The following is a 27,236-nucleotide window of genomic DNA, read 5'->3' on the forward strand; positions in this document are numbered from 1 at the left end:
TAACATATGGTTTTTAACATATCGTTTGAAGGAGTGTCCACACATTTCGTAGAGACCGTTCGGTACCACTTTTTCTTTCCTATATTTTAGCATATCAAAAGAATTGCTAAAATTTCTTTGTTGCTCGGTTGGCAATGTTTTACTATTTATTATTTAGTAGGGGAAAAAGAATCCAACTCAACTTCCTTAGCAATATTAAACTGACAACGAGTACTTTGAAGATAAATTTTTTTTCTTTTTTTGGAGTTTGACATTTCATTTATATTTAATATAATATAAGAATTAATTATTTAAAAAAAAAAAAAAAGAGATACATTTTTTTATTTCATGAGAAGACTGTGTTATGTCCTTCAACCTAACACTTGTACAAAATTGTGTGAGTACTGCTTGATCCAAAAAAAAAAAAAAAACCCTAATGCTTGCATTTCTAATTTGTCCCTTTTTATCAAAAAAATAAAAATTCTTTCTAGAACCATTTAAAATCAATATAAATCGGTATATATCTACCTTCTTCTTCTTTTTTCTTATTTTACACTCATATACTCTTTAAGAAATTATTTAGACCCAAAAGAAGTCACTCATACTTTCTCATATACTTTCTCATATATATAATTAGTGAGGAATGAGGATGCTTTTATTGTGATGCAAAACGGCTTGCATGAAACGTGCATGCACTCCAATCTCCATTCGCAGAATATGAGGAAAAGGTGAATAAACTATAGTGTGTGGATATATATATATATATGTCTATGAGATGATGTAATATAACAGTTATAGAAAGAGAGAGAAAATAATAAGGTAGTTGACATAAATTTTGCAAATGGATGGAGTTAGTGGCTTCTTGGACGGAATGTCTGTCTGCCCAATGCTCCTCGTTCACGTTCGTGGTCACCACTAGCTATGCTTTTAAAATCTTAAACATATTCTAGTGTCCTTTGGAATGTTTAATATTGGATCATATGTTTTAGGTCTTAATGATCGGTCCAGGATCCTTTGTCAATTCCACTCATGAGATGGGAGTTTAATAGGTTGTAAGCTAGTTGAGTGTAGACGATCAATTTTAATTCGATTGAGAGTTTAATACGTGGTATGTTTTTTAGTCGGTTGCAATTTGAACAGGTCAATTTTAATTTAACCTTATTCAATTCTTGGATAATTACTTAATTAGACAACTATTTTTATAATTGAATCCAAAGATAACCCGAGTTTAATATGATTTTTTGCAAAATTTCTAACCCGAAGCCAATACTTTAAAGCCTAGTAAAGGGGCTGGAATTGGAGCGTGTGTGTGGCCCGGGATTGTTCCAAACCAAGGTATAGTTTAATGGATTTGGATTTTTATTTTAAATCCAAATTTAAAAAATGATATGCATAATAAAGATCCAATGCGGATTTGAATTGGGTGTGGATATGAGTAATGCTTATATATCTGTATATCGGGTTTTACCCCAAGATCCGACCAAGTTAAAGGGAATCAACTCCATTTGCAATCAGTTTAAATTATAATTGTGGCGTAAAATGATTTAAATTTCAGACAACATCAAAGTGGTTTGAGGCCCAATATCCTTCTATTATGAAGGTCCATAAACTTTGGGCTCATACAAAGCTGACATTGCCAGCCCAAACAATAAATTCTGGCCGTGGGAAATCAAGATTTCTAAACTACTTTACATAACATCATCAAATTACAAACTCATGATCCAACAATTAGACTTTGATTGAAATATTATTATTTTTAAATTGTGACTATTGTTTCATAATTTACTGGAAATTTATACCGACGCATACTTACGACAAGTTAATTGTCAATTCTCTTGAGGCATCTTCTACCCAGAGCACACAATTGTCATTTGTTTTTCTGTCGTAACAATTTGATTATGACAAAGTTCACTTTCATTTACTTTTATAATATCTGATAATTTCATAATACCAATATTAGCTTTAAAATCAAGTATTACCCACTTATTGGCGTAAAAAAGAAAACCGTATATAATCCTATATATAATGAGTAAAATAAGTAAGGATCCTCCACTGCCTGAGTCGATTAACTACAGACAGTGAGATAATGTAGAAAAGGCTATCCTTCCTTAGGTGCGATGCCTAGGTTATGCGAAGGGGAGAAGAGAAAATCAGAGAGGGCCACTGGAACCCATCGCTCACTTCAACAGCCAATGTCTCCAACATTATTTATCAACACATGAAAAAGAAAATTTTGTTCATTAACAAAGCTGTAATTAAACAACAAAATAACCATACTTATATTAAATGATTCACCCGGTGTGGAAATATCAATGACTAGCGGGAAGAAAAGTGGCAAAGCAATGCCGATAAAAAAATAATTCTGCATTTTAATTACAAAATTTATTCGTTACCAATTTTAATGATCTCAAATGCTGTTATAAGAGTCGTCAGGAAAAATTTAAGGATGCCCAAGTGGCACGAGAGATATAAAAAGCAAAGAAAAATAAGACGAGGCAACTGGAGATTGAGGAGAAAAAAAGAGCTGAAGCGAAAGAGATCATGTTAACATTTTCAAATTTGGCACCAACAGAAGCGGTAAAAGCGTGAATTATTGCACGACAACTTGAGATTTTGAAATCTACGAATTCATAGCCTGCCTCAAGTTTTCCAGATATTGTAAACCTTAGCTTATTTAATTTCTTATTCCAATTCAGAAAATTTTACTGTTTAAGTTATTTTAATTGTTTTGTTATTTTTTTTTAATCAATATATTGTTTAAAGTTATAATAGCAATTTCAAAAAAAAAGTTAAAAAATTTATTATTATTATTATTTTTTTTTAGAAAGTGAACAAACAAAGTTACTAACCTAGCTCTAGAAATTGCTAATGTGGATCATGAAAAAGTTGAATTGCCATTTTTGAAGAATCAAAATCCAAAGAGGTTGGTAGAGATGCCTTTGGAGTTGAAACACACTTAAAATTCGTATTTTATAGAAACTCCAAATGCATCCCAAAATCGCTAAGACCTTTATATTAAAGAAAATGATAATCACACCGAAGGATTTGGCTGACTCCATTGGCAGAATCTACGTGGCTGCCTAGCTGTCAAAAATTTAATACGGGGTATATTTTATTTAGCCTCTGTTGTTGACATTGCAAGCGTGAACAAAAAAGCAGTATGACCAAGCCTGCGGGGGACCGAACTTACCGGCTAGAACGCGAGGTCGACGCAGACGAGAAGTAGGGACAAACTGCAAGTAGTCACTGATTGGTGATAATCGGCGGAGTTGTGAGTGTGCTTGGATGGAACTTACCGGTGGGCAAGGAGAAACTGTAGACTAGGATGACGGATCGGCGAGATACGCCGTAGCTGAAGTATCGACTCTTGTAATCATCAATTTTCTATTCAATTTCCAGTACCTAGTTAGCCTCTCCGACAACATTCCCTAAGTTGGTCTCTGTTTGGAGTATTTCTCGTCGTTCAGTTCCACAGGTTTCAAAGTCGCCGTTTAGTCCGTACCCACACCTCTAGCTTCAGTCCTCACTCCTCGCTGAGCACCTTTAGCTTCCATCCTTGCTACCTGCCGTTCATTGCAAAGACAGTTTGCTGGAGCTTTTCTCCACTGGTATGATTGAGCCGCCACTCGCCGGACTGAACTGGGTTTGAGCTCGACGGATTCAGTGGTAGTGAACGAAAAAAACTACGAAGAGGGAGCTCCGGTAGCCAAGAAATCAGTTTCCACGGAAGAGGTTAGTGGAGTTACGACAAGAGACAGCGAGAAGTAGTTGCCACTGCCTACGGCGAAGAATCTACCGGAGATTCGCTTGCCGGCCGAGTGATGATGAAGAGTAGATGGCTGCCGGCGTGTAAGTGCTCATGAAAGGTCGCGGGAGCGTGGCTAGTGTTAGGTGATGGTCGTGACAGTGTGCTGAGCCGGCAGAATGATGATGAAGAGGATGTCGAGATTAACGTTGTTGGGTGTCGGTGACCGCCGGTTTTTATATCAGTTTGGTCCAAGGAGAGAAGATGAATAGACGTTGAGTGATGATGTTGAAGCAAAATGGTATTATTTTTTGGGAAAATTACATATAAATGGAGTTAAAGTTTCATATTTACTTAGAGACGGAGTCAAAGTTTCATATTTCTCTAAAATGGATTGCTGAGGTGGCACATAGTTTTTTACTATTTAGAAAATTGTGGTGCCTAAAATGCCCTTCCCTAACAAAAAAGTAGTACCTTCAGTTCAAAAAAGTAGTACCTTCAGTTCAAAAAAGTAGTACATTCGCGGGTGTTTTAAAAACATGGTACCTGGACACCAAAAAGTAGTACCTTTAGTTCAAAAAAGTAGTACCTTCGAAGAAAAAGTAGTACCTTCGCGGAAGGGTATTTTAGGCACCACAATTTCTAAACAGTAAAAAACCATGTGCCACCTCAGCAATCCATTTTAGAGAAATATGGAACTTTGACTCAGCCTCTAAATAAATATGGAACTTTAACTCCATTTATATGTAATTTTCCCTTATTTTTTTACCAGCTAGATTGCCACATGTACTCTGTCTAGTAAGTAGGTTAGACATTTCTGTCCGAATATCAAGACTTATATATTAATAGAAGATATTAGTGGTGCAAGAGAGGTACGAGGATGTAGCTAATCTCAAAACAATCATTTTGTTCAAATAACTAAAAAAAAAAAGTTATGTAAGTTATCTGAAATCCATTTTATTGTTTTATTTATTTATTTTATTATAATGTCAAATCCAAATTTTAAAATGGGTGAGATATCATATAATTGGACAATACGTCATCCAATTGGTAAGTGTTTAATTCCCTAAAGGAGTGTGCTCCTATTCAAGTCTCTCTTCTACTTAGTTTGTCAATATAAAAAAATAATATAATTAGACAATGAATTGGTATTAACCCTGTATCCCATTCAAATAGAAAAATATTTTACAATAATTTTACGGACATATGCATACGCTGTTTATCCAGAATAAAACAGTGTATGCTTTAAGATAAAATAAAATTTAGGATAAAATGCAAGAAATTTCCCTGAATTATGAAGAAACCTGCAACTAACCCCCTAAACCTTCAAAAATGCAAGAAACCCCCTGAACTATGCAAAATTGTTGCAAGTGACCCCATCCGTCCAAAGTTCGGTGATATATGACCGTTAAAATTGGTTTGTTAAATTTAAATGACCATATTGTCCATAGAAGCATGAAAGAACAATAATGCCCTTAATTTTCAATTTCTTAAAATGGAACACCAATGTAAACATGCCTTTATCAAAATCTCTCCAAATTGTAATACCCCTAATTTTAAAATGATAGTCTCGGTATTTTAATTTTTGTTTTCTCGCATTTTGTGTGCCTATTTGTTTATTTGATTAAGTGTTTAATTGTTTTACTTCTTTAATTGATTTAGCTGTGATTTAGTTGTTTAATTATGGAAGTTAAATTTCATTAATTGATAGAGTTATTTTATTTACGTGAATTGTTTTAATGGAAGTTAAATTTCATTAATTGATAAATTATTTTATTTAAGTGAATTGTTTTAATTTAATGGAATTATTTATTTAATTGACTTATTTGAATTAACTTCTTCATTTAAATATTTGTCTATTTTATATGCTTAGGTAGATATTTAATTATTTGTTTCTTTTATTGTTTTAAGTTAGGGTTTTACTCTTTTATATCACATTTTGGTTTTGAGCTGGCTAGGATTTAATTAGGTTTACAATCTAGGGTTTTAATTAGACTTAGGATTTGGAATTGCCTATAAATATATATATTATACGTCTGCTTAGGGTTTAAGAACCCTATTCACGGCACAGTAAAGGCAAGAAACGTAACAGTAAGTTGTAAGGGAAATAGAGCAAGATAGTGAGGTTTCCGACTGAGACTTCAAGGTCAAACATAGGAGAAGGGAAGAGCAAAAGTAATAGGAGGCTAGATAGTATTTCAGTGTTGCCGGAAACGTGGACACGATGTCGGAATTTCATAACTGAAATTACAGGCAAGTTATTTTATTCCTCCTTCCCATTGGCTTGTGTTCTGTGCACCTAAATAGTCTCTAGGAGACTAATTGGACATTAATTGAACTATGCATGATCATTATATGTTATACTTGATTATCTGTTATTGGTAAAATTAATCTGAAATCATTTTGTCATGTATGGTTTGTATTGTTTCTGTTTTGGCATAAAACGGGCCACTGTTTTAATTTTGTTTTGAATCTTACTGCATAAAACTAAGGTCTAAATTAAAATTAGATGTAATTTAAGATCTGTAAGTTCAATATAGAAAAAAAAAATAATAAGGTTGGAGTGGCCGGATATGGAGAGGATGAGCTGAAACGGAGCAGAAGGAGGCCAGAAGCTCTCAGAAGAAGTGAGAGCCGGCTCCATAGAAGTGGGAGCCGGCTCCCACCCATGTACAGCCGGCTCCAAGGACCTTGGAGTCAACTCCAGGCTAAAAGAGCCTGCTCCCAAGAATTAGAGCAGGCTCTCTCTTCAATTTCACATTCTGATATATATTTTTTTTTTTACGAACTGTTTGTTACTGTTTGGAGCATGGAAACTATTCTGATTATTCTGGGACTGTACAGAGTGATTAGGAAGATGGTTTTGGGTATCATTAAGACTTTAAATTAATTAAAATTTAGTTTTAAGGACTTGGAACAAACTGTAATACCCTGATATTTTAAAATGATTTATTAATTAAAATTATTTTTTTTTATTTTTTTATTTTTATCTTTTTTTAAATGATTTGTTTTATTAAGTGCGTGGATAATTGTGATTTATTTTATTTAATTAAGTGCAGGGATAATTGTGATTTGTTTTATTTAATTAAGTGCGTAAATAAATTGTATTGTTTTAATTAAATTATATTTTGTAATTTTATTTGTTAAATTTATATGGTGTTTGATTTGTGGAATACTAATTAGTGAATTGTGTATTTGATTTGTGTAATTTTATGCTTGTGTAACTTTATTGTTAATTATTGGTAACTATTAAATTAAATTTAATTATTTTATGTATTTAAATTATTTGGATTGGGTTTAAGGGAAGTTGGATCAACGGATGTGGTATTGGGCTTGAAGGAAGCCTTGTTAGGTTAATTATTAAAGGTCCATGGTTATGAAGATATTTAATAATTATCTCTACATAATTATATCTACATAATTATATGTATATAAATTTAATTAATTAATAATCATGTTTAGGGGTATATATGTCAATATATATATATATTAACATATATATAGGTATATATATAATTTATTTAACTAATGTTTATATATGGAAGGTAATATATACATATTTATATTAAAGTATATGTGTGTATTTAAAAGATAAATATTATTTATTTTATATGGTAATCATAATGGGAAAATGATTTAGATTTTTTATGTGTATAAATAGACACATAAGGCTTTAGGGTTAAAAGTTTTCACGTAGAAAAATAAAAGAGACAAAGAGAGAAAAGAAGGGCTAACGAATAAGAGGCCGAATCAGAGAAAAAGGAGACCGGATTTAGAAGAGACAGGTAAGTTCTTTTCTAATATTCCTCTCAGAACTCATAAGCCTATCATCTTGATTATCAAAATTATAATATATATTTTTTTTATAGTGTTAATCTAAAATAATTTATTAACCGGATGTTTAGGATCACCTTTTATTATTTACATATATATTGATTTAATCATATGCACACATGTATGTGTTATCAGGATATTTATTTTTATTTTTAGTTTCTGGAATTTTTAAAAAGGTTGTTTTAATTATGTTTAGCGTGATTAATTATATTACATGGAGATAAAGTTAATATATGTTAATGTGGCCCTAGAATATTAATTATTAAGTATTGGGGTTTGCCTAGAATTTTCTGGATATTTTATATGATTCAGATTTTTGTTTTTAGAATTTTTTTTTTATAACTGTGTGTAAAATATATATTATGTTTATATAATTTATGGGTTAATACATATAACTGGAGCATTACGGGAATCAGCGCATTCACAAGAGGCTGGAATTTGGTGCGGCAAGGTGTACAGCACCTTGGTGCACTTAAATCAGGACCATTAGATGGTCCTGATGATCAAAAATTATTATGATATGGTGCGGCACATAGAATATGGGTGTACAACAGATCTGGACCATTGGTAAGGTCCAATCAACGGCGAAACGATCTGATGCGGCGCGGTCCATGAAGAGATGGTGTGCCTGCATGATCTAACCACTGGATATCTTCTAATGGGTGGATGGAGATTCAGTGTGGACGAGCTCACCATGACAAGATGAGGTAACCAATGAGGAGAGGCCAGCACACGCAAGGGGCCAAATCAGACGCGTGAGGACAACAGCCAGCGACTGGTGGCGCGTGGAGGCCCGTGCAGTAAGTCTAGGAGTGTGTGGTGGCGCGTGAGGCAGTGTTTGGGGTCCCGGAAAGTTTCTGTGGGGTCTAGTGTCTTCACATAATTGATTTTTAAACTGTTAGGGTTGAAAATAACCACTGATGGATGCGTTCATGGTGTTTTGAGAGCCATAGAGTGTCGATATAGTATTTGATGTGCATACCTATATTTAATTTATAGTTGGGAATGGAAGGAAGTGTGTGATTATATATAGGTATGCACATTAAATACCATTATATATATATATATATCCTATATTAATTAATTCATATATATACATATGTATATATATTATATGTATATATATGAATTAATTAATATAGGATATATATATGAATTAATATATTATATGTATATATATATATATATATATATATATATATATATATATTCATACCAAACCTTAAAATCAATTGAACCATCAATCAAACTATACATAGGCATTCCGTGCATATTATAAACATATTATATGTGTGTGTGTGTGTGTGTGTGTATATATATATATATATATATATATATATATTAATACCAAACCTTAAAATCAATTGAACCATCAATCAAACTATACATAGGCATTCCGTGCATATTATAAGCATATAATTAATTTAACAACCCGCCTATCAAGATATATCAAATAATAATAATAATTATACATATACACACACATATATATATATATATTTTTGATATAAATATATGTACAACACCTTCCATAATATATATACACATCAATACACACACACACACACACACACATTTATATACGCCCTTCCTTACTAATCATTAATATATATTTATATATACACATATAATATATTAATTCATATATATATATATCCTATATTAATTAATTCATATAAGATATATCAAATAATAATAATAATTATACATATACACACACACACATATATATATATATATTTTTGATATAAATATATGTACAACACCTTCCATAATAACCATTGACTATTAAAATGATATATATATATATACACATCAATACACACACACACACACACACATATATATACGCCCTTCCTTACTAATCATTAACATATATATATACACATATATATACGCCCTTCCTTACTAATCATTAACATATATATATATCTTAATGATTAGTAAGGAAGGGCGTATATATATGTGTGTGTGTGTGTGTGTATTGATGTGTATATATATATATATTATTTTAATAGTTATGAATTAATTAATATAGGATATATATATGAATTAATATATTATATGTATGTATATATATATATATATATATATATATATATATATATATTAATGATTAGTAAGGAAGGGCGTGTATATATATACGTGTGTGTGTGTGTATTGATGTGTATATATATATATTATTTTAATAGTCAAGGGTTATTATGGAAGGTGTTGTACCTATATTTATATCAAATATATATATATATATATATATGTGTGTGTGTGTGTGTGTGTATGTATAATTATTATTATCTGATATATCTTGATAGGCGGGTTGTTAAATTAATTATATGCTTATAATATGCACGGAATGCCTATGTATAGTTTGATTGATGGTTCAATTGATTTTAAGGTTTGGTATATGGTCAAATGGTAGGCATGGATAAGTTGCCAAAGGCTTAAATAAATGGCCTTATTATTTAGGAATAAATTTTATATATGGGAAGTATGGATGAATTGCTAATTAATAGTATAAATAATTATACTGGAGAAAGCATGGTTGAATTGTTAAGGTATAAATAAAGACACTGAAGGAAGCATGGTTGAATTGCTAAGATATAAATAAATATATTTATAATGGTATGGTTGATTTGCTAAAGTATAATTAAATTGCTATGTGTATTAGATGATTAAAATTCATCTATGCATACTGTATGTATAAGTTGAATTAAGATTAGATATTCCTAAATTATAATAATCTATTAGTTACATGTTACGGTATTATTTTATATATATTAATACAATAATATGGTTTAAATAATTAAATTTATTAATGGCTTTTGGATTAAATATAATTTTTCTTGAATTATATTTTATTAGTTAAATGATTAAATAATTATTTAAAATGAAATTAGGGTTAAAAGGTTTCTCTTTAAAAGAGAAAGAGATTGTGGATTGGTTTAAGTAGGATTATGTTTTAATCTTGATTTAATGGTTTTGAAAATTAATGACTTATTAGTGGATGTGAAGGTTATATTGTATATAATTATTTATACATATATGTATCTTTATTAAACTTAAAACTTTATTGGGTTTGGTTTTGATCAGAGATGATCTGCTTATTGGTTTTCAGAAGCCTGGTAGAAAGAGCTTGCTCATAGAGTTTAACCCACGATTTGTTTTTCAGATTATTAGAAGTCAAGTCACAAGGTTAAGGATCCGCAGCTGGAGGACTTATCTATTCTTTCTATTTTATTTCAAAGTAGGATATTATTACTTCAGTAATTATTAATGGATTTATGGATAGTGGATTTTGGTTAAGGGGTTCTTGAGTTACGGGGATTCCCGATTGTAACCATTGAGAGTTATTAATGGAAATTTTTATTTATTAGTTTTTCTTCAGTGTATTACTTATTCTTTTATTTCATTTTTGTACTCTGTGCTTGTGTGAAATACTTTAATTGTTTTGATATCTCCTGATTTTGTGCGCGGACTTGATCAACCCGTGTTTCGAAATTAAGGGGTATCATTGTCTCTTGCACCCGCCCACGACACACCCGCCCATAAGGTCATCACAATCCACCCCCTTGGAGGCCCGACGTCCCCGTCGGCACACTTCCGGCTAGGTCAGGCTTTGATATTATTTCTCGATTTGTGCGTGTCATCTTTGCGCAGGGGCTATGCTAATCTTCTCTGTATCGTTCCAATTTTATCTTCTCTGTGCGTGCCATGATATATATATATATATATATATATATATATATATATATATATATATATATATTTTACGAACTGTTTGTTACTGTTTGGAGCATGGAAGCTATTCTAATTATTTTGGGACTGTACAAAGTGATTAGGAAGATGGTTTTGGATATCATTAAGACTTTAAATTAATTAAAATTCAGTTTTAAGTACTTGGAACAAACAGTATCAAATTAGTGTAATTATGTTAGACTGTTACCGGATGGAAGAGATTAATTGCTTAAACTAAATTTTAGCAATTTAATGGAAACACGCATGATTATAAAACTTGTTCTAAATGCATTATAGGCTCATGGATGTATTGAATTTGATTTATGCATGCTTTGGAGGTTAATTGTTGAAATCTTAATATTTTTCTGCAATTAAATGGATTATGGTTTGGATTTCAATTGCGAGAATATTAAATATTTTTCTGCAAATTTGTGGATTATAGTTTGGACTGTAAATTACTAGATTATTATTTAAATATTGTAATTTACATGGATATGGAGGATTGTATGCACCGGTATGGGACGGTGGCATACTAGGGGACGGTTTAGCTCACAACGTGTAATACCCCTAATTTTCAAAAGGATAGTCTCGGTACTTTGTTTAATTGTTTTCTATTCATTAATTGTTTTTGGTTCATTAATTGTTTTGAATTATGTTTTAATTGACTTTTTAATTATTTGCTTTTCTTGACTTATTTGCGTTATTTGAATTAATTAGTTGGTTTATTTGTTTTCTTTGGTTTAACTAATTATTTGACTTATGTACATTAATTGTGATTATTTAAGTTAATTGTTTTAATTATTTATTTGGCTTTAATTTTTTGTAAATTGTATGTTATTTTCTGTTTTACGTTAATTTGGAATTTTATTGTTACTTTAATTGAATTAGTAATTACATGTTTTAATTTATGACTAGGTATAAAAGTGTGGTTAGGGTTTTAGTTCTGTTTAGGTTTAATGTAATGCGCCGACAGGGTTTATAAACTAGGTTGTGTTTATGGGCCGCGTTTCAGCCTTTAGATGTAATTGGACTTAGGGTTTTGGTTGCCTATAAATATATAAGATAAGTCTGCTTAGGAAAAAATAATAAAACCAAAACACGTCTGTGGAGTTAAAAACGAGGAACAGAGGAAGTTGTAGGAGGAATCGCCGGAGATCGTAGAAGACGGCGTAGAGATTTTTGGACAAAGATCTCAAAGGCAAGTTCTAACCTTACTCTCTCCTTTATACTCGTGTTCTTTGCATACTCAATAGTTCCAGGATGAATTACATGTTTAAAAAAAAACTAAAAACGTTAGCTGTTTCATGTTCAGAGTTTCACTGAAACTGAATTTGCTTTAAAATTGTAAACTGTTTAAACTTTGAACTTTCTTGTTTAATTCTTGGTTTAATCCATATTAGTAGCATAATAAGGACTGAATTAAGGGTTGGAATCTTCTGGGATTAAGTTAAACTCTCTGAAAACCTATACTGTGAAGTATCGGAGGCGTAAACGGCGACCGGAGAGGAGAACACGAAGAAGAGGAGGGAGAGAGCCGGCTCCTATTGGATTGGAACCGGCTCTCCTTGGACTGGAGGCGGCTCCAATGGTCTAGGAGCCGGCTCCAGGGCCATTGGAGGCGGCTCCAATATTCTGGAGCCGGCTCCAGGTTGTTTATTCGTGGGTTTTTGGTTCTGTTGGTTGTTTTTCCAATTTTTCAGTGATTAGGCTTCCCAGTGATTGTTTTAATATGTTTTAGTGGAGAATAAATACTGTAATGGATGGTTTAGGAGTGGTCTAGGGTAAACGTAAATATGCAAAGACCAGATTAACATAGAATTGGACACAAAGCATTAATCACTAGGATTACATGGAGTTAATTACGAATGTCTTGTAGACTGTGTGGATTTGGAGTTTCTAATTTCTTAATTATATTAGAAATTTTCTGTGAGAGCTTGTCCACTCGAATTATATGTTCATGGAAATAGAAATTATGCTAAAAATGTATATTTCACTGAAAATTAGTTAATGATTAAATTTAACGGTTAGTGCGGCAAGTTGTTGGACAGGAAACTATAAGTATAATAGATTACTTATATTTATTTTGCATGCTATGGATTTGAGTGGAAAAATATCTATTTAGGCTCTGTTAATTCTATGGAAACTGGGAATAGGTCATAATTACAAATAAAGCCCTGTATGATCAAATTATGGATTCTGAATTGGGGTACTTAAGCATGTTTGTTAATCTGTTCTAACATGTTTAGTTTGGAACTGTTGGTATTGACATTTATATGGTCATTATTTTATCAACTGTGAATGTAAATAAGCATGTTGATTATCTATTTCAATATGTATAGTAGGGAGTAGTTGACATTGATATTTATATTTTCAATGTGAATCAATTATTGGTATTTTTAAGAATGGTTGCTAATGCATTCTATTATGTTTAGTATGGAATTGTTGATATTGTTGTTATTATTAACGATGCTTTATCAACTATTGGACGGATTGGATTGTATGTACCGGTATGGGACGGTGACATACTAGGTTTGGATTAGCTCAAATTGCTAAGTCCTACCTATTTTGGAGTAAGGGCACGGGTTATAAAATACAATCCTCCTTATATATATAAGTCGGTACGGTTGAATACGCCGAGTGACTTACTGGATTTCTTGTGGATGGATAGAAACGGAGTTTAGATATATTTTTATGTTACCGTGTCATGAGCTTGAGTCTCAGTGTCGACGGTTAGGGTGCATATATGCAGTTGGATGTGTAGCTGACTGTGAAGGTTGAGGTATACCCTGTTTAGGTTTATGTACTCATACCCACTCAGGTGCGTATTGTGTGATGCCTTCTATCCAGGTTGAGACCCCCTTCATGGCCTAGCGAGAGTCCAGTAGTGTGGATATATTTATGTACGGATTATTAGTTATTGTTGAACTATTTAGTATGTACATGCGTATCGAGTCTCTGCTTGGATTGTAGTAGGATAGAAGTTGTTCGTGGGCCTGACCCACTCCTATTTTTCAGGTGTACGTCAGTTCCAGGCTTGAGCTTGTTCGTGCTGTGCAGAGACGATCTTCCATTCTACCGACAATGTAGGATTTCTTTCCAGATCTTGGATTTGGATTTTATCTTTCATTTTACTTTCATTCAGTGTGAGATTTTTATTAGGGGTCCACTGGAGATGGATTCCCGAGTTGTTCAAATTATGGATATTTGGTTTATCAAATTTAAGTATTTAATTATTTAAGGATTTTCTTTTAGTTTTCTTTTCAGCTTTAAACTTTCATTTCTTAATTCATTTTGTATTCTGTATTCGTTATAAAATATTAATTGTTTGATATTCCCTCGGGTTTGGGCCTGGGCCTGATCAACCCGTGTCTCGGATCCGAGGGGTATCACACAACGCTAAGACCTAACCTACCGGATTAAAGGAATGGATTGTAAATTATTGAATCCTATTTGTGTTTAAGTCAGATCAACTGGCTAAGTTGAATGACTTCCTGGATTAATTGGTTATAGTTAAGTCATATCAGCTGAATAAGTTGAGTGATTATCTGGACTGTGTTTTATATGTCTCCTCAATGAATAATTGTATGACATACTCTGGTTTCGGACGGACTTTAGATATATGATTATAGTCTCAGGCTCGTTGGTTAGGGTGCGTATATACAGTGGATGCATAGCTGGATATAGTAGGTAGGTGTACCCTGTTAGGTCTAGGTACTCATGATCACCTTTGGATGTTTTTTCGCATATTACCTTTTATTCTGGTTGAGACCCCTATTATAGTCTAGTGAATGTCCTTAGTGTAGATATATATTGTGATACCCCTTGGATCCGAGACACGGGTTGATCAAGCACAGGCCCAAACCCGAGGGATATCAAACAATTAATAAGTTATAACGAACACAGAATACAAAAATATGAATTTAAGAATAAAAGTTTAAAGCTGAAAAGATAATCCTTAAATAATTAAATACTTAAATCTGATAAATTAAAAATCCATAATTTGAACAACTCGGGAATCCATCTCTAGTGGACCCCTAATAAAAATCTCACACTGAATGAAAGTAAAATGGAAGATAAAATCCAAATCCAAGATCTGGAAAGAAATCCTACATCGTCGGTAGAATGGAAGATCGTCTCTGCTCAGCACGAACAAGCTCAAGCCTGGAACTGACGTACACCTGAAAAATAGGAGTGGGTCAGGCCCACGAACAAGTTCTATCCTACTACAATCCAAGCAGAGACTCGATACGCATGTACATACTAAATAGTTCAACAATAACTAATAATCCGTACATAAATATATCCACACTACTGGACTCTCGCTAGGCTATGAAGAGGGTCTCAACCTGGATAGAAGGCATCACACAATACGCACCTGAGTGGGCATGAGTACCTAAACCTAAACAGAGTATACCTCAACCTTCACAGTCAGCTACACATCCAACTGCATATACGCACCCTAACCGTCGACACTGAGACTCAAGCTCATGACACGGTAACATAAAAATATATCTAAACTCCGTTACTAACCATCCACAAGAAATCCAGTAAGTCACTCGGCGTATTCAACCGTACCGACTTATATATATAAGGAGGATTGTATTTTATAACCCGTGCCCTTACTCCAAAATAGGCAGGACTTAACAATTTGTGCTGTCCAAACCTAGTATGTCACCGTCCCATACCGGTACATACAATCCCATCCGTCCAATAGTTGATAAAGCATATACAAGTATATAACAATATCAACGAGTCCATATCAAGCAAATCAGAATGTATTAACAACCGTTCTTGAATAGTCCCAACAAATTGATTAACATTGGAAACATAAATATCAATATTAATTACTCTATTCCATACATTTAAATAATTTATAAATGCCAAAACCAACAATTCCAACCTAACCATGTTAGAATAGATTAACCATCATGCTTTAATAAATCCAACCATTGATTAAGTACTAACAGTATCAGTGTCAAAACCCACAGTTCCAAACTGAGCACATTAAAGTATACTAGAAAAACATGCTTAATTAATCCAACAATAAGCCATTACCTGATCACCCACAGGATTGTGTCTGTAAATATAAGTTTATTCCTGGTATCCATAATTAACAGAGCTTAAACAAATGTTACAATATTTATTTCCATGGCATGCATAATAAATCTAGACAATTTATCATACTGTTAAGTTCCTATTCAACAAAATTGACGAATTAAATGTTAAGTTTAATCATCAATTAATCTTTAGCAAAAATACAGATTCATTGTATGTATGTATATTCTAAGAATTTGCAATTAGCAGTGCACAAACTCTTACAGGAAATTTTCCATTATAATCTAGAAGTTAAACTCCAAATCCACACAAGTCTACAAGACATTTGTAATTAACTCCATGTAATCCTAATGATTAATGCTTTGTGTCCAATTCTATGTTAATCTGATCTTTGAATATTTATGTTTACTCTAGATCACTCTTAAACCATCCATTACAGTATTCATTCTCCATTAAAACATAGTAAAACAATCACTATGAAGCTTAATAACTGAAAAGTGGAAAAACAAACAACAGAACCAAAAACCACGTAGAAAACAACCTGGAGCCGGCTCCAGAATATTGGAGCCGCCTCCAATCTAAGGAGAGCCGGCTCTCTCCCTCCTCTTCTTCATGTTCTCCTATCCAGTCGTCGTTTACGCCTCCGACACTTCACAGTATAGGTTTTCAAAGAGTTTAACTTAATCCCAGAAAATTCCAACCCTTAATTCAGTCCTTATTATGCTACTAATATGGATTAAACCAAGAATTAACACAAGAAAGTTCAAAGTTAACCAGTTTAACAATTTTAAAACAAATTCAGTTTCAGTTAAACTCTAAACATGAAAACAGATAACGTTTTTATTTTTAAACATGTAATTCATCCTGGAACTATTGAGTATGCAAAGAACACGAGTATAAGGGAGAGAGTAAGGTTAGAACTTGCCTTTGAGATCTTTGTCCAAAAATCTCTACGTCGTCTCTAAAGTTCCGACGAAAACCAACGTGAACGCTCTCTGTTCTTCCTTTGTCTCCACAGTCGTATACTTGGTTTTGTTATGTTTCTAAAACCCTAACCAAACATCTAACATATATTTATAGGATTTTACTAAACCCTAAATTAATTCAAGCCCCAACTGAAATCCTAACCGGCCCATCCAACATACTGAGAAACCTACGACGGCTTACAAACTGATTAAAAGTAAAACCCTACTTATTAAATCAAGACAATTACCAATTTAACCCTAATTATTAAATCAAGACAATTACCAATTTAAATTTACAATAAAGAATTAAATATAACACCATTACAATTAAACACATAACTAAACAATTAAAGACAATTAACAACTTAACTTAGAATAAGAAAAATTAACTACAACACAGTTACAAGTAACAAACAATTAAACAATTAAATTTGAAATAATTAAATCCAGTCACGCTAACAACTAAACCATCAATTTAAACAAATAACAACCATATCAACTAACCAAATAACTAATTACAATAATTAAATAATTATCAAACACTTCAAAGAAACAATTAAATGATTAAAATTCAACTTAAAATAATAAAATAAATTCCAAACCTATCTTGTTTTAAATTAGGGGTATTACATATATATACGTATGGACTAGATAGCTATTGTGAGGATATTTAGGGTGTATCTGCGTATCAGGTCACTGTATGGATTGCAGTTAGATTAGATTTTTGTTCGTGGGCCTGACCCACTCTTCTATTCTTTTCAGGTATAGGACGGTTCCAGCCTTAGAGCTTGATCGTGCTGGTTGAGGACAGTTTCTCATTCATCAGATTACATATGATTTTTCTTTATGATCTAGCTTAGTTTTATTTTCCAGTTCAGTTGACATTTTTATTTAGGGGTCCACTAGATGGATTCTCAAGTTGTACTCATAGAGGTTTTGGATTTGGAGTATTATTATTCAGTTTTATTTGGAGGATTTAAATTTCTTAATTCTTTCAGCTTTGTAATTTAAATTCTTAAATCTTTATATTATGTGTTCGCTTTAAAATACTTTAATTGTTTGATATTTCCCTCGGGTTTGGGCCTGGGCCTGATCAACCCGTGTCTCGGATCCGAGGGGTATCACACAAATTGACAACTGTAACTTCTAGGGTTTGTCTTCGTTTTCAATCAGCCATGCATCGTGCTTTCGTGCTAATCAGCTGTGCATCTTGGTAAGGGTTTCGTCAATGGAGAAAGATGATCGGGGCGCCAAAATTGGACTAAGAACAAATCAATATCTCATATTTCAAATTGGAATTTAATTCTTTCTTAATCAGTTTCCATACATATAGAAGGTCTGATTTTTCAGAATCAGTATCCTATACCTGTCTAATTTAAATAGTTCTTAATTAATTTTTTGTTAGCGCCAGAATTGAGATGAATTTGGGAGGAAAAAAAAAAGAAAAAGAAAAACAGAAAGAGAGAAAGGGGAAGGGGATTAGAGAGGTGGATAAATTTTTTAGATAGGGAGGAAGATTGTTGGTAGATAGGCGAGAAGCTTAAGCATCAACAACCAAATTGACAAAAGTTTAAGCGACTTCACTGGCTAATTTTCAAGGACCCAAATTAACGTGTTGTTCCAGCAAGCTCTGAGCTTCGACGTCGATGAAAACCGGCGAGAGCTCTGGGCTTTGACTTACATGAAATCCAACGTGAGCCTGGACTGACCCAGCAGCGAGCTCCGTTTGTGTAGTTCCTGTGAGTCTCGACTGACCGAGTGTTGGGTTCTTGATTGGCCGGATCTGGCGGGGGCGATAGTAACTAAGTTTCTCTCTCTGCACTCTCACATATCTGTAATCGTCCTTCACCCATCTCATATTCTTCCTCATAACTCTCACCACTCTCTTCAAAACTGTCATTTCCGAGTCGGACTCGGACTGAGTCACCAACCTCTTCAACCTCCAATCCCGATCTGAATCCGGGATTATCTACCTCAACATCCAACTCTTTAACTGCTTCATCACCTCTTCCAACTGCTCCCGCAACCTCAAGGATGATTCGCTTTAGATGGATGCCGGAGGCTTCTCTCAATTGGCCGAGTCCATGGCCGAATTCATCGACTCCAAAACCAAGCTCACCATCAGTGTCTGTAATTTAGGGAAAGAAAGGGGAACGAGAGATGACGTGGAGGGGGTTCAAGGTTTGATTTAATGACGAAGGTTGTTGTTGGTGAGATGATGAATTTGGGTGGTAGCACAATTGGGCATAAATGAGTAGAGAGAGAGTGTTTTTGGATCTGCAAATAGGAAGAAGGTCTGTAGTTGGTTTGATATTGTTTGTCAAACTGCGTCATATTATTGGAAGGGCAACTTTGTTTTTTTTCTTTTCCGATGATCTGAGTGGGCAAATTGTAACAAATTCAAGTTGAGGGAGATTTTTTTGTAATTAAGGGGTTAGTTACAAAACCCTCGTAGGTTAGGTTTAATTTTTTTTGCATTTTACCCAAAAATTTTAGAAGTGTTGTGTAGTCCGTATTTAAAAATTAGCTTTAAAAACAAGCATTACCCGTGCAAAAAGAAAGCCGTATATAATCCAATGGTAAGTAAAGGGTCCTCAACTGCCCGAGTCGATAACTACAGAGAGTGACAGAATGAAGAAAGGCTTCCGAGTCGATTGATGGCGATCGCGATCGCTGTCTAACCCTGTTGGTTCTCTCTCCTCTCTTCCACCGGCGCATCTCCTCCAAACGCCTCTCGTTCCTAAATCCACAGAAGGTAAACCCTAATATCCACACGTCTCTGCCTTTTCTAGCCATTAACTACAAACCCTAACCCTGTAATCCTCTTCCTACCCCCTCTCCCAAACCCTAATCCTAATCACACCACAACCCTTCAATCCTCTTCCTACCCCTCTCCCAAACCCTAACCCTAACCTCCAAACGCCAACCACAACCACCCACTGGAAATTGGTCGTTAGTGTTTGGGTTCCCCTTCTTTTATCTATCTATATAGGTCACACATGCTTCTAGCTTTTCACTACAAACCCTAACCATCCTATTCCTACCCCTTCTCCCAAATCCTAACCCTAACCACAACTCTTAACCCCCACCACAACCCTTCAATCCTCTTCCTACCCCTACCCCTACCCACCGGGCCAGTCTTTAGTGTTGGTGTTCCCCTTCTCTATACAGACACATATATCACAGGAATCTGAATATGCATATTTGTGTGTTCAGTCCCACATGCATGCATGTAAGTACATCTATAAGTTTCATAATACTTTCAAACAGAAGTAGGAATAATGGCACCTGAGATAATATTGTTTCCATAAAGTAGAGATCCAGAAACAGGTTCACGAATACCATCAATATCTACTGGAGGAGCAGCAATGAAGGCGATAATAAATACAGAAGTTGCGGTCAATAAGGTAGGGATCATCACAACACCAAACCATCCAATGTAAGGACGGTTTTCAGTGCTGGTTATCCAGAAGATGAAAATGAATTTCAATTTTTCCATGTTAGGTTGGTGAGATTATAATCAGTTCTGAGAAAAATGGTTTCTCAGTGAAAGGTAAAATTAATAATGATTCTTCAATTTTTTTACTATATATGTTGTGTGTTTTACATCTGCAATTGTGTGTATTATCACTGTATTGAAGGCGACTAGGGTTTCTAGATTTTTATGATTGATTTTGAAAGTTTCTCCTTGATTATTATTAGAATAGTAGAGGGGTACATTCACTCCTTGTTTGTCTATTTTAGTGTGGAGTAGAGCAGTTTGGTAGCTTGCAAGGTCATCACCTTGAGATCACGGGTTCAAATCCCGTCTCCGCTACATTACAGTTTCCAATATTAATAACTAATTCCTTAAGTATTCTCGCCTTTCAAGTAAAGAAGTGTCATCTTTTCCTATTTGCTTATCATTACAGTTTTCATTTATTTATTTATGTTGATTGTAAAAATTTCATGCAACAATGTTGTGTATCTGGCAGGATTCTTAATTTTTCTGATGTACATTGATGAGCTTGGGGACAACATTACTATTTGGTTTTAAGTACAGTTATTGCTACATCATTTGCCCACTCTATCTGGAGGAGGTGTTGGCAGTTTTCTAAATTATGTTTGCTGTTTTGATTGCTGAACTACTGTGTTTGAAATGTATTGGGATTATATATATATAATTGATGTTCTATTTTGAAAGCCCTCCTCTTACACATCGTTGATGATTTTAGACTGTCCTAGGAGAGTGGCTGAAAAAATCATTATGAATCGTCTCTCTTTCCATGTCTAGTTTCCTTGTAGGAGAGACCTTTGAGATAGTTTTGGTGGCTTAACGAATTACATAGTCTCAACTGTTTAGAGTGCCCTTTGTCCAGCCAGCTGGATGTGAACCTTGAATACTTTCTTTTAATTCTGCTCTTTTGATTTATTGGAAGTAATTAAGCTATTAACTATAGTTTACAACGTTAATGAATTTTCTGCTTTGTAGGGTTCTATGTGAAGGGTTCGCTGTGGTACAGAACTCATGAATGATTTTGCTTGAAGGGTTTCTTGCAAAGACTATGCTCTGCTCTGTCTGATTTTTTTTTTTTTTTTTTTTTTTCTCCCTCTTTGTCAATTCTTCATACAGAGCCATTTCATTAGCAGGATCCAAAGAGTATGTCGTTCCTCATACTTGAGAGGAACTAAGATTACTTTCTATCTGAGTATTTATGTTATTTCTTTTGTGGTTAAGGTTTCATGAGAATAATTTCAACAGAAAGATATGGACATTATTTCTTTTGTATATATCTTATCTCATTTTCTGTGTGTTTTTTTGTTTCAGTCAAGAATTTTAGCCTTAGTTTTTTAGCTTTATAACTTGTGTTTTATGTGGAAGATATGGATGATGTGTTGCAAGAATTAAATCTTCTTGCAGCTTGTTCTTCGTAAACATACAATATCTAGAAATTGTTTTGGAATGGGTGGAATATGGGATTCCATTGAGTCTATGCCCCACAATTGAGAGTTTTTGTATGTATAGTTGTGAAGAATCTTATTTGTGATAGTACGGGTTTACGGGCATCTTGTTTTATGGAAGCATCGACTCAGGGTTTATGCTATAAATTCAGTTGTTGATTCTTGTTAATTTGTTCTTTAATTTTGTAATTATCTCTGAGTTCTTCCCTTTTTGATTGATCTCTGGGTGATATGTCTTGTATTCTTCCTATTATATACAATTTTATTTTCTATGCTAAAACATAGTGTTGATGTGAATCCTTTTATCTATACTTTCCTATTGTATGCTAAAGCTGCAGCTTAGTTTTTGTTTGCAGTTCCATGGTTGAACAAAAACATGAGCAATATTTAGAGCACTTTCCTGGATTTGTTTTGCTTCTTATTCTTTGCTCTCTGTAATATTATGACTAGGAGTAGGATATAAGAAAGAAATTTATAGAGTTGGTGCCAGTCATATCTGTGTTCTTTGTGCAGTTAATAATGTTTCTACTGTTATTTTTACCTATCCATATGATTACTCAATCTTCATTTATTTGTTTATGACGACTACCATATGATTGCAACAATGTTGTATTGCTGTGTATTTGGCAGGATTCTTAATTTTTCTGATGAACATTGATGAGCTTGAGGACAACATTACTGTTTGGTTTTAAGTATAGTTATTGCTACATCATTTGCCCACTCTATCTGGAGGAGGTGTTGGCTGTTTTCTAAGTTATGTTTGCTGTTTTGATAGCTGGACTCCTGTGTGGAGATCGAGATTATCTATATACAATTGATGTTCTAGTTTGAAAGCCCTCCTCTTACACATCATTGATGATTTTAGACTGTCCTTGAAGAGTGGCTGAAAAATTCGTTATGAATCTTCTCTTTCCATGTCAATTTCCTTGTAGGAGAGGCCTTGGAGTTAGTTTAGGTGGCTTAACGAATTATAAAGTCAGCCCGTTGGATGTGAACCAAGAATACTCTCTTTTTCATTCTTCTCTTTTGATTTCTTGGAAGTAATTAAGCTATTAGCTATACTTTATGACATTAATACGGTCCAAAATTAATGAATTTTCTGATTTGTTGGGTTCTATGTGAAGACTTCGCCGTAGTACATAATTCATGAATGGTTGTGCTTCGAAGGGTTTCTTGCAAAGACTATGCTGTGCTCTGTGCTTTCTTTCTTTCATGAGGTAATTCTGCGTATTTTGGGCTTAGTGCATTATCGTTGCACACCAGTTCCAAAGAGGAGGGTTGTGCTAAGTGTAGTATAGCTTGACTGCCCGCATTTAACTTGTCTATATGACTAAATCAGTTATGTTTTCTAACATACTCCTGCAATGTGAAGGAACTTGTTTTTCCATGTTGGAGAGGAGTGGGTGAGGCAAAGAATAATGATTTATTTCCTTAGGAGGTTGAAATCTTGTAAGAAGCTTCTTATCATTTTTCTGTTTCTTTTTTTTCTTTGTGGAGTTGCTGTCAGATTGTTTCCATTGTTTGCTTGCATCTAGTTTATTTACATGTTTACATAAAGACGCTTAAGTAAAGCTCCTGCATGGATGGTGTGTGAAAATTTTGAGATTAATTCTGCATGGTTAAACATAGAGAAAATATTTGATACTTCTCTGCATTTTCCCCCTACCCTAGACACAATGAAGAAACTTTGAATTAGACCGCCGGTAGTTGTGTGGGGCCACTTGCTATTCAATGACCCCAACTCCTAGTATGGGGTTGGTATTTTTAGTATTGTTGACCAAATTCCATAATTTTAATGTTATACCTAGGCAGAGAATACTTGGCAACATTTGGAACTCAGAATGAGAATCGACCTCAGTCTTTAGTCTTTTGTCAACTTTTCTTTCTTTCCTTTCACACCCCATTCCCTTTTTTTTTTTTTTTTTTTGATCTGTCATCCCTATATTTGTCTGTAGCTCTTCTCTCTCTGATAGGGCACTCTGGAATTTCAGTTGTCAGCTTTGGCATATCAACTCTCCATTTTTTGATTCATGAGTTTTTGCAAAATACGAGGATAAGAAAAACACCAATTAAGAGTTTTTGATTCATGAGTTATTATCGTGATAGATGCCTGTAACTCACTAGAGGCCCCGGGAAACAAAATGGAGATTTTTATGAACGTGATATCCAGCTAAAAGTAGTAGTAAAATGATTGAATAGATGTGTATGAACCACCCTGGAGACAGTTTCGGGGATGAACAGATGGAGCAGTGGATTTCTTCCACCCCCAATTGATCCAGCATTGGGTGTTCTATATATATATCTATTGTATATGGAATTCGCTGTTATGATGTCTGTTAACATGTTTTTTTTTTTTGTTTTTTTTTTTTGCCCCTTTTTTTGGTCGGGATATCACGGTTTCTTTGTTTTAACAGTACAAAGGCTGAACTCTTTGGAGTGCCTGTTGTCGAGCCGCCAGGCATGAACCATCATATATTTATCTTTCTCAATAATGTGACTATTTACTAGCCTTTTCTACAAGCCCTAACCATCCTCTTCCCACCCCCTTCCCAAATCCTAACCCTAACTCTAAACAACACTCCAAATCCCCCACCACAACCTCTGTATATTGGTCAATCGTTAGTGTCAGTGTTCCCGTTCTCTATATAGACACATATACCACAGGAATCTGAATATGAATATGTGTGTTCAGTCCCTTATTTCTGTACCAATTATAAATTCTCCACTGTTTTGCTTTGATTACTGTAAGATTCTTCTGTTGATTTCTTGAATTTATCTAATATTTTCTTAGAATTATTAGTGGCAATATATCATATTTATATGGTTAGTTTTTCAAACATGTATGCATGTATATAAAATGTAAGTGAATTTGATATTCAATTTTTCCATTTTAGGTTGGTGAGATTATAATCAGATATGAGAAACGGTTTCTCATTGAAAGGTATAATTAATAATGATTCTAGATTCCAATGATTGATTTTGAACTAGGGTTACTAGATTCCAGTGATTGATTTTGAAAGTTTCTCTTTGATAATTATTGGAATAGTAGAGGGGTACATTCAATTCTTGTTTGTCTACTCTCTTCAGTGCAAAGTAGAGCATTTTGGTAGCTTGCAAGGTCATCACCTTGAGATCACGGGTTCAAATCCTGTCTCCGCTACATTACAGTTTCGAGTATTGATAATTAATTATTCTTGCCTTTCAAGTAAAGAAGTGTCTTCTTTTCCTTTTTGCTTATCATTTCGGTTTTCATTTTGATTGTAATAATTTCATGCAACAATGTCGTGTATCTGAATCTGGCAGGATTCTAAATTTTTCTGATGAACATTGTTGAGCTTGGGGACAACATTACTATTTGGTTTTAAGTACAGTTATTGCTACATCATTTGCCCACTCTATCTGGAGGAGGTGTTGGCAGTTTTCTAAGTTATGTTTGCTGTTTTGATAGCTGGACTCCTGCATTGAAAGGTATTGGGATTATATATATACAATTGATGTTCCATTTTGAATGCCCTCCTCTTACACATCATTGATAATTTTAGACTGCCCTGGAAGAGTGGCTGAAAAAATCATTATGAATCTTCTCTCTTTCCATGTCTAGTTTCCTTGTAGGAGAGACCTTGGAGATAGTTTCGGTGGCTTAACGAATTACGAAGTCTCAACTCTTTAGAGTGCCCGTTGTCCAGCCAGCTGGATGTGAACCATGAATACTTTCTTTTTCATTCTTCTCTTTTGACTTCTTGGTAGTAATTAAGCTATTAACTATAGTTTATAACATTAATACGGTCCAAAATTAATCAATTTTCTGCTTTGTAGGGTTCCATGCGAAGGCTTTGTTGTGGTACATAACTCATGAATGATTGTGCTAGGAGGATTTCTTGCAAAGACTATGCTTTCCTCTGTGCTTACCTTGCCCCCCACCTTCCTTTTTTTTCTTCCCCTTTGTCAATTGTGTAGTGCTTAGTGCCATAACTTTACATAAAATTGATACCTTGTGTTACCCTAGAATGGACTCGAGAGGGGGGGTGGGGTGAATAGAGTCCTCGTCCAACTATGGCAAATTCAAAGTTTTATAGTGTTGCAATTACAGTTAACAACTTAAATAGATATGCAAATGACAGTCTTGTGCTAAGTAAATCAATAGATAAACATAAGTATAAATTGAAATGTAAAGAGGAGAAATTGAGAAATTGCAAACATAGACCCAGCGAGGTTCGAAAACTCCTACTCCTCGGCTCAAGACCCCTCTTGAGACTTCCCAATCCAATATGACTCCTCCTTACTATGGGTGGAGAGCAAACATTGAATAGAAGTGATTCCTTTCTTCTTCTAGATAAGAGACAGCCTCTCTTAGTCTTTACTTAAGGCTAAACCAGCCCTTTACAATAGCCTTGCTAAGAGAATTCCTTCTCTTAGTCTTACAATGAAGTATAGAAGTGTTGTACAAATATCTCACTCTCTCAACTTGTAATTACAGTGAACACTCTCTAGAGAATCAAATGATACAATTGAAGCTCACTCTCTTTAAATGATGTAAGTGTGAGAGAAAAAATATCAGAAGTTTAGCTTAGAGAATCAATGAATGAAGGATGGCCAAACATTTTACTTTGCAATATGGTATGAATAGCTCGTTTTAAATTGAGGCTCAAGCACACCTTTGCAGACAACTAAACTCAGCGTATATAGACATCTTCCTTGGTCAAGAGCCGTTGTAAAACCTCCTCTTGATTAAGACATGACATAACAACATTTGGCAGAGAAGCTTCTTATGATAGAGATACCTTGTTTGACAGAGGTGCTCTGTGCATTGGGCAGATATCAGATTTGGAATCATGTGTATGGCTCTTTTATAGATAATATAGCTGTTGACCTCAAGACAAGAACATTAACACAGCTAGAAGACAGTCAACATGTCAGTATACACGTGAATCAAACTGCAAAATCATAAAGTGAAGCACGGGTTGAAAGATGAAGGATTTCTA

At 33.9% G+C, this 27,236-nt stretch overlaps 1 long non-coding RNA gene and 1 other non-coding gene across 2 annotated transcripts; one reads left to right on the plus strand and one right to left on the minus strand.

The window, feature by feature from the left end:
• Positions 1 to 11,169: 11,169 nt before the first annotated feature.
• Positions 11,170 to 11,273, minus strand: LOC132287254 (U6 spliceosomal RNA). Its single transcript, XR_009472971.1, has one exon. It is a non-coding gene; the product is annotated as a U6 spliceosomal RNA (small nuclear RNA).
• Positions 11,274 to 19,925: 8,652 nt separating this feature from the next.
• On the plus strand, positions 19,926 to 26,075 carry LOC132286265 (uncharacterized). Its single transcript, XR_009472727.1, has 3 exons — positions 19,926 to 20,545; positions 21,785 to 25,195; positions 25,342 to 26,075. It is a non-coding gene; the product is annotated as an uncharacterized LOC132286265 (long non-coding RNA).
• The last annotated feature ends 1,161 nt before the right edge of the window (positions 26,076 to 27,236 follow it).

The sequence above is a fragment of the Cornus florida genome, unplaced genomic scaffold, assembly GCF_030987335.1.
Source record: "Cornus florida cultivar Cherokee Brave unplaced genomic scaffold, ASM3098733v1 CherokeeBrave_3.0.0_Hap2_Chr11, whole genome shotgun sequence".
NCBI lineage: Eukaryota > Viridiplantae > Streptophyta > Magnoliopsida > Cornales > Cornaceae > Cornus > Cornus florida.